The following is an 8,986-nucleotide window of genomic DNA, read 5'->3' as shown; positions in this document are numbered from 1 at the left end:
ACGTGGAAAGAATATAACACAACCAAACATTCTCCCACTTGTTGTTTTCTTTCCACAAGGGGCCACAAGAGAGCTTAGTCATTGTTCCAGCCCTGAAATTCCCATTGTCTCTCTACACCAAGAGAACTTCTCAGAGCTCATAGATTTTGTCAATGCATCTGCAGTATTCTTCAAAATGTCCACCTTTACCAGCAACACCTTTTTGTCTTCTATCATATCCCTCACAAAGTGATACTGAACATCAATGTGCTTTGTCTTTGAGTGATATGCGGGGTTCTTTGCCAAGAAAATTGCACTTTGGCTGTCACAGTCTATCCTTATAGCTTCATGTACTAACCCCATACTTGAACACAATCTCTGCAACCAAACTGCTTCCTTGCTTGCATGAGTGGCTGCCAGTTATTCTGCCTCTGTAGTTGATAGTGCCACTACAGTTTGTTTCTTACTCATCCAACTGACTGCACCTCCAAATAGGTTAAACACATACCCACTTGTAGATCTTCTCTAATCTAGATCTCTAGCCCAGTCCGCATCAACAAAGCCATGAATATCCAACACTCTATCCAATCCTGGTCTTCCTTGATAGCACAAACCATAATCACTAGTGCCACACAAATACCTGAAAACCCGCTTCACTGTTGTCCAATGCTCCTTTCCTGGTTTTGACATAAACCTGCTCAATACTCCCACTGCATGTGCAATGTTTGGTCTAGTACAAACCATTGCATACATCAGGCTACTGACTACACTTGCATATGGAACATGGGACATGTCCTCTTCTTCTTCTTGTGTCTTGGGACACTGTTCAGCAGATAACCTCACACCTCCAGGAATAGAAACCTTCACCGGTTTACTATCCTGCATATTAAACCTCTGCAGTATTGTCTCGACATACTTCCTCTGGTTTAACTAGAGCTTCCTCTTTGCCCGATCTCTTTTAATTTCCATGTCCAAAATATAGTTTGTAGCACCAAGATCTTTCATGTTGAATTTGGAGGAAAATTGGGTCTTCAAATCCTAAATAATTTCTTTGTCACTTCCAACCAGCAACATATCATCCACATACAAGACCAAATAAATAACACGGTCACCAATTAATTTAAAATACACATAGTGATCTGCTTTGCTTCTGGTGAAGCCAAGTCCCCGTATAAATGTATCAAATTTCTGATACCACATCCTTGGTGACTGTTTTAACCCATATAGAGACTTCTTTAACATACATACCAGTTCTTTCTTACCCTTCACCGCAAAGCCTTCAGGTTGCTTCATGTCGATCTCCTCTTCCAGATCCCTGTGAAGAAATGCTGTCTTCACATCCATCTGTTCTACCTCAAAATCAAAAGCAGTAGCAACAGATAAGTAGTCTAATAGAAGTTACCTTGGCAACAAGGGAAAGAATATCACCAAAATCAATTCCTGGCACTTGGGAATAACCTTTTGCTACCAACCGAGCTTTGTATTTCTCCACTTTTCCTTCTGCATTTGTCTTCTTTTTGAACACCCATTTGCTGCTAATGGGTTTCCTTCTAGCCGACAACTCCACCAGATCCCAAGCCTCACTTTTGTGCAAAGATGCCATTTCATCAACCATGGCCTCTTTCCAGAGTTTTCCATCCTCTGAATCCACTGCTTCCTTCACAGTTCTGGGATCATCATTAGTAACAGACAAAGAAAAATTTGAACTGAACACAGATGGACTATACCTTTCTGGCTGCCTTCTTTCTAGAACTGATCTTCTCACAACCGGAGTTTGTGGCTCTTCATCTTCTGATTCCTCCTCTGCTGTAGAGTCTGATTCTTCCTCCTTTAGCTCAAACTATATCTTCTCAGGTTCCTTTGGTTCGACTTCATGTTTAATAACATATTTCACCTCTCTGAACACCACATCTCGGCTGTACATAACCTTCCTTGTTACTGGGTTCCAAAGCTTATAACCCTTTAAACCATCCTTATACCCAATAAAGATGCACTTTTCAGATTTACTATCCAACTTTGTTCTTTTCTCCTTTGGAACATGTACATATGCATCACATCCAAATACCCTCAGATGTGAAAGAGAGGGTTTCTTACCAATCCATACCTCTTGTGGAGTCTTATCCTCCAACATTGATGAAGGTGACCTGTTGATCAGGTAACATGCAATATCCACTACCTCTACCCAGAATTCCTGTCCTAACCCAGCACCAATGAGCATGCTTCTTGCCCTTTCCATCAACGTCTTGTTCATTCTTTCTGCAACTCCACTTTGCTAAGGTGTATATGGAGTAGTCTTCTGCCGTGCTATACCACACTTCTTGTAGAATTCTTCAAATTCCTTACTACAAAACTCTCCACCATTATCTGTCCTCAGCACCTTTATCTTCTTCTCTGTCTTTTTTTCCACTAGAGCCTTAAATTCTTTAAACCTATCAAAGACTTCAAATTTCTTCTTAAGGAAATATATTCATGTATTCCTTGAGAAGTCATCTATAAATGATACATAGTACACAGACTTACCCAGTAATGGAACCTTCACAGGTCCAAGCACATCACTGTGCACAAGCTCTAATATATGTTTCGCCCTCTTACCACCAGAGGGGAAACTCACCCAATTCTACTTCCCGTATACACAATTTTCATAGAAATCAAAATTTAGAGAGCTATTACTCATACCTTCTACGATACCTTTACCATGAAGTATTCGAAGGCCCTTCTCTCCAATATGTCCAAGCCTTTGATGCCACAGTATGGTCTTTTCTCCAGAGACCACTAGATTTTCTGCTCCAGCCTCCACTTTCAGGAACCACGGAACTGTTGCACCCATCAACAACAATGCTACCTTGTAGCTTGTACAGAGTTCCAATCCTAACTCCCCGCATCAATACCAGTGCTCCCCGAACCATCTTGCAGGTATCCTTCTCGAACACTGTTTTTACACTTGCATCATCCAGCTTACTAACAGAAATCAGATTGCTGGCTAATGCAGGAATATGCAGAACCCTCGGAAGTGTTCTAACCCTTCCACCTTGCAGCTTCAAGTTTACTTTTCCATGACCAATGATTCTAGCCTTCCTGTCATCCCCCAAGAAGACATCACCAGCATCATATTTCTCATACTCATAGAACCACTCTCTATGGGGAGTGAAGTGAAAGGATGCACCTGAGTCAATCAACCATGCCTCATGATCTACATGTGTACTTGAAGAAGCCAAGTACACATCCCCACCTTCATCTGAGGTGGGTTTCGCCTCTGTAGAAGGAGCCTCATCAGATCCCTTTCCTTTGTCAGGAGCTTTAGATTTATAGTCCCTTTTGAAATGGCCTTCCTTTCCGCATTTCCAACACACCACCTTTACAGGTTTTCCTAGAGATTTAGATCTCCCACTCGATGACTTAGTTTTGTTTTTGTTCTAGGACCATCCTCATACAGACAAGGCATCACCATTTTGGCTCTCCATATTTTTCCATCTCATCTCCTCCATCAGCAAGGCTAAGACTATTTCATCAAACTACAAGGCAGTTGCATTGCTACCTATTACAATAACCAGACTATCTCACAAATCTGGTAGAGAACTCAACAAACTGATGCACTTATCTTCATATGAAATTTAATATCAACAGATGCTAACTGACTTACCACAATAGTAAATACGTTCAGATGCTCTGTCACCGAGTCTCCATATTTCATCTTCAGGTTATACAGCTTTTTCCACAGGAACAGTTTATTCACCAGAGACTTAGATTGGTACAAAGTCCCTAACTTGTCCCATAAAGCCTTTGCTGTAGCTTCCCCTGATACATTTGGCAATACTGAATTTGAGACACACAATCGTATTGTGCTCTTTGCCTTCTGATCCAACTTCTTCCATTCTTCATCCGACACTCCCGTTGGTTTAGTACCCGGATCTACCACGATCCACTGATCTTTATCCACCAACAGATCCTCCATCTTGAGTTTCCACAACTCAAAACTCTGACCATTAAATTTCTCGATATCTATCTTTCCATTGCTCGCCATCTTCTTTCACCACCAGAATCGATCTCATAGATCTCCCACTGAACATGGTCTACCACAGGCCCGAGCGAAACCCCTCAGCAACAAAGGCATCCCCTTGAAGCCAAATCTTCTTTGATACCAAATGTAGGTTTTAACCCTGTACAAAAATTACCTACATACGAATTCTAAAACATAGAAAATAAACAATGCGAGAGCATAACACATAAAACACATATACATAGAGATTTCCCACTGGATCCCAAAACTGGGACTACCAGCTTGATTTTTCATTATTTTCCTTTCAATGTTATAATACATATTTATACATGCCGAAGCATCCAATACCATGGACCAAAAAACCATCGCGTCCAAAACCATGGACCAAAAACCATCGAATCCAAAAACATGTGCGAAAATCATGCACAAAACCATAGGTGGGTCCACCCAACCTAACATAGGGTCCAAAACCAAAATTTTCCGGGGTGCTGCCCTGGACCCCATAAAGTGGGGTTACAGGTACACCTCAAATCCCCTGTTAACTACGTGGAAAGAATATAACACAACCCAACATCTCTCTATCCACTCTTAGCTGCTCTACTCAACTATGGAACAAAATGCACTAGAATAGAATCAAACCCATTTTAGTCGTAAGATTATAACATAAGCCAATAGCCGACTAGGGGATAAATTTGAACCATTTGACCCTCAATATGAGTTACGAATAAACCTATATAGAGTCTTATTTATAGTTCCAAATGGCTATCCCATTTTCCATGAGTAATGTGGATTGACATGGCATCCTCTCAAATTATGGAGGTTGATTTCAATAGGTCAATTTCTGGGAGGCATAACTTTCACATACAAGCTCAAATGGAGGTGATTATTGTGCTTTTGGAAATATATCAGTGTGTATATTATAGAATATAGGTCCATAGTAAGTTTGGGACCATAAAATGTCATCATTTAAGGCATAAAACTTGATTCTAATTTTTTCACTTGAAATTTCTCAAAGTGAGGTCACTTGTTAAAATGACTTTGCAAGCTCTTTCCTTCAAAATTTCCACTTTAGAAGCATTGATATGGATGAAAAATAATATCTTTATCTAATTCTAATCATCAAATCCCAACTCATTCCATCAAGATAATATTAACATAAGATTAATAGATAGACAAAATGACACAAAGATTACAAAAAAGGTGTGAAAACATGACATATATATGACTCAACATCACCCCCAACTGAAGAGGTTGCATATCCGCATGCAAAAAAATTCATTTTGGTTGGTATTTTTAGATTGATGAGTTAGAGGGTAGGGATTTGTAATAAAATATACTTTAATAAAAAGCTAAGTGCCTCACTTCTTCTTGGGCATAAAAAACCTCATTGGGAATGGATAGTGACCCAAAATTCTACTTATGACTCCACTAAATTTAATATGATAGGAAAGAAAAGGATAAAGTTAATCAACTTAAAACCATGTGAATTGAAAAAATCAAGATACCTATGAACATGGTTCAAAGTAGTGCCAAGGTTGTTGAGATACCCACTATAGCACACCCCACCACTTCAATTAGTGAGGTGGTTAGTAACAAATCCAGTTCCTCTTATGCGGTTAGAAGAATGGGCTAATATATATATATAGATAGATAGATATATACCACACCAACCTCTATTGTAAATCTCCCCGCCACTGCAACTTGGTGTCCCCACCATCTAACAATCTGATCCGACGGTCACAAATGGGTGGGGAAGATCGATGGCTAGCAAATAGTTGTGTCAGGTCGATGTGATTGGCCATTAATGTGTAGTCATCTCATCACAACCATGGTTCCATGGCCCCCATCAGACGGTGCCCTGCGTTTCGACCCATTTAATGGCTAATAATAATTGCACCACCTCCATCCTACCTGTTGAATTTCCACAATCTTTGGTTTAGGATAGAATATTAAAATCTCTTACACTACCAAACCAAGAATCTCAACGATACTACTTTGCATAGTGGAATATAAACAATAGTAAATCTACTAGTACATAAAATATGGACAATTTTTTACAATTTTCAACCCAACTTCGTTATATTAATCAACATATTGTTGAGATTGCAACAAGATGATGGAGCTTAGTGAAAAGAGTCGCCTTCACTAAGTGGGCCCGCAGGCTATTTTTGGCGCAAGTCTATTTTTAGACTATGTCTATTTTTAGACATATGGATCATGTCTATGGATTGCAGGTTGTTGTTTATGGATGATTGGTCAAGTTGGGAAAAATAGATGGACTTCTATTTTTTATCAAAGTGTGAGTGATCAAAGTCTATTTTTAGACTGGCTATCAAAAATAGAAAAGTCAAATATTATTATCTCATAATAATATTTGGACTATAAACTTGATCTTATTCTCTTGGAGCACTTCAGTTTGAGCTACAGAGGTGGCACATGCAGCTATCAGAAGGAAATACGCTTTTCTTATGACTCATTTGAGTTGTTGCATGCATGACTTCAGTTAGAACTCAATCAGTTGAGTTTGGTGGAGTTGATTGTGGAGTTGATGGAGTTGTGTTCAGCTTGACTTGGTTAAACTAGTTGTAATTAGTCTAACTGCAAATAGACTAATGATGAGTTGTTAAACTAATTATTAACTCATGATGCAACTAATGAATACATCAGTTAACTCAGTTGCATGCCAGTGCATGTTCAGTTCAACAGGGACAGGTGGTAGAGAATCAGATTGCTATCAGTTGTGACTATAGTTGTGCACCAGATCTTGCACAATCAAGGGATTGAGTGTGCCAATGAGTTTTCTCATGTATTTTCCCAGTATTGTAGCCTTTGCTCACGTCCAACAAAGTGTGAGTGATTATTTTGAGGTGAAATACGAGTTTGGTAAGCCATTCTCATCAGTTCTTGAGCAGGTATTGAGCAGTGGAGGTAGGCAAGCAGTGGAATAGATTTGGAGATCAGATCTGAGCTGTATTGTGTGTAATAGGTGGAGCTGGTACTAGATTGTTTGTGATAAGCATTGTACTTTGTAATGTTACATGGTCTCAATCATTAATATACAGATAGTTGGGGTTTTTAGCGAGATGCTTTCCCCGGGTTACATACTGTGTTAATGTGTGAATGCTCTTGATGTTTTATTGTTATTGATGTTGCTATATTGATGATCAACGTAGAGGAGCTTATGTATTGTGTATGTATTCCACAATAGTACATGATCAGGATAATCTCCATTGAATATGTGTTAAATTATTCAAAATTTCTACAAATCTAGGGCTCTTGTACCAGGGATAATAGCCCTCATACATCCACTAGTACAAGAATACAAAACTATGGCTTGGTGTCAGTCCATAGACAACCAATATGCCCTCAATAAGATACTCTAACCATCTAGATGTCACATGCTCTCTCAGCTCCTCTCGGTCGTACCCTGTACCTGCTCGATCCTTCAGCTCTCCATCGGGCCACTAAACGTTGGCTATTAATCTTCTCACTAGTAGTGCCTTAATCCATCTAGAGCACAACACATCGAGACTCTTGTCGAGTTGTTAACAACTCCACTTATGAACAACTCTTGATCTGCCCACTACTTCTCTTCAGCTACTCAGGGACATTAGCTCACTATGGTCATCTTGCGCTACTTCTATGAAGACCAACATAGGGCATGAGTTGTTGCCACCTATCACTACAATATTTCCATCTCCCACAATGAACACAGGCTAGGAGGAATACCTATCATCAACTGTAGAGGTCCTTCTCCACACACAAGTCTCGGGCTTGAAAAATTTCTTCTGGTTGATCAGGCCCTTGAGCTCAACAACTACCACTCTAGCAATTACTTTTGTCCATCAAAGTGTTGCACACCAGGCTCCAACTTGGGCACTATCACGTTGTCATCCAGAAGACCATAAATTCCCAATCCACGTCCACTCTCACGCTGCCCTAAAACAGACCATGAGTGACCAATCCTTGTTGTAGCATCTGCTCCTAGTTAGGGCATCCAACACCTAGGAAACCCCTCCACATGGCTTCTACTAGGCTTATCCAAGTGTCTAATACATCAATGAACAATCATTGTAGAAACTACAAATGGTTAGGGAATTTAACCACCAAGTCTGCTCCTGCACTTTGGCTACTATAGGTTGCAAAAGAATCCCATCCAAGATGATCCAAAACATAGATCCAACACAAGTCATTAATGGAGAAAACACATACCTCTATATTGTTGTTCATGGCAAGATTTCTAGTCACTAGTTAGGGCATCTCCTATAGCTTACAACAACCCAACGATCATGCCAAAACCCACCTTAAATTATGCGACCTCCTTCCCTTCACAAGATTAACCTTGACGTTTGAGGAGCCACCTACAACACCCTGTTTAGGGCTATTTGACCCTCAAATAAACACCTATAGGCTTACAACCTAATCATCGCAGTAAGGTCCATTTATCGGCCTATTACAGGGAGGATTCTCCTTGGTTTTCTTGCCCAGAACAACTCCCCTTGAATGCAGTTGTCCCTCCTTGTGAGGTCGAGGTAGTTTGTTGTTGTCCTAACCTTCAAACAAATTTCAGTCTTCCTTCAAGTCATTGTGGCTGTCCTAGATCGCCACCTATAGGTCTGTGGCAGCCTTGTTTTCGGATTGTTCACCCTCAATTGAACCCCCAAATAGGCCCAATCTCTTCTCCTTTCACTCCGCCTTCCTGCTAGAAAATCTTGGCCTACCAAATAGTCATGAAAATGCTTTCTCAAGCATGTTTCTCCTTTGCTCGCCTGCCCTCACTTTCTTGTCCAAAACATAATTATTTCCTCCTCCAACAAGCTCTTTACTATGCTTGTGTTGCACAAAAATGGATGTATCTCAAATGATACAATCACCTCCTATTTATGCACAATAAAAGGGATTATTCCAATGTCTTCCATGGGCTTGTCTAGCTATCAAGGAGGCTTATTTAACTCAAGTCGACCTTAACTCATATGGTGCAAAACCACACCATAACTTCAAAAATTCATA

The sequence above is a fragment of the Pinus tabuliformis genome, chromosome 4_1 (assembly GCF_031772625.1).
Source record: "Pinus tabuliformis cultivar Carrire ecotype Pingquan chromosome 4_1, CPIR1, whole genome shotgun sequence".
Classification (NCBI taxonomy): Eukaryota; Viridiplantae; Streptophyta; class Pinopsida; order Pinales; family Pinaceae; genus Pinus; species Pinus tabuliformis.
This window is presented reverse-complemented; position numbering follows the sequence as displayed.